Below are 556 nucleotides of genomic sequence, written 5' to 3' on the forward strand. Positions count from 1 at the left end.
CCCCGCCTCTCCCAGTCGCCCCGCCTCCCCAGTTCCCATAGCCCCGCCCCTACGCTGTACGTAGCCGCAGCCCCGCCCTCCAATCCCCATAGCCCCGCCCCTACGCTGTACGTAGCGCAGCCCCGCCTCTCAACATAACCACGCCCCCTAGTTTCCATATCCCCGCCCCTTCGCTGTACGTAACCCCGCCTCACCAGTTTACGTCGCTCCGCCTCTGCGGTGTACGTGACCGTAGCCCCGCCTTTCCGGTTCCCGTAGCCGCGCCGGTACGCTGTACGTAACCGTAGCCCCGCCTTTCCGGTTTCCGTAGCCGCGCCGGTACGCTGTACGTAACGGCAGCCCCGCCTTTCCGGTTCCCACAGCCCCCGCCCCCACGCTGTACGTACGGCAGCCCCGCCTTTCCGGTTCCCATAACCCCGCCCACACGCTGTACGTAACAGCAGTCCCGCCTTTCCGGTTCCCATAGCCCCGCCCCTGCGCTGTACGTAACAGCAGTCCCGCCTTTCCGGTTCCCATAGCCCCGCCCCTGCGCTGTACGTAACCGCAGCCCCGCCTC

This window comes from Myotis brandtii, unplaced genomic scaffold, assembly GCF_000412655.1.
Source record: "Myotis brandtii unplaced genomic scaffold, ASM41265v1 scaffold329, whole genome shotgun sequence".
Taxonomy (NCBI): Eukaryota; Metazoa; Chordata; class Mammalia; order Chiroptera; family Vespertilionidae; genus Myotis; species Myotis brandtii.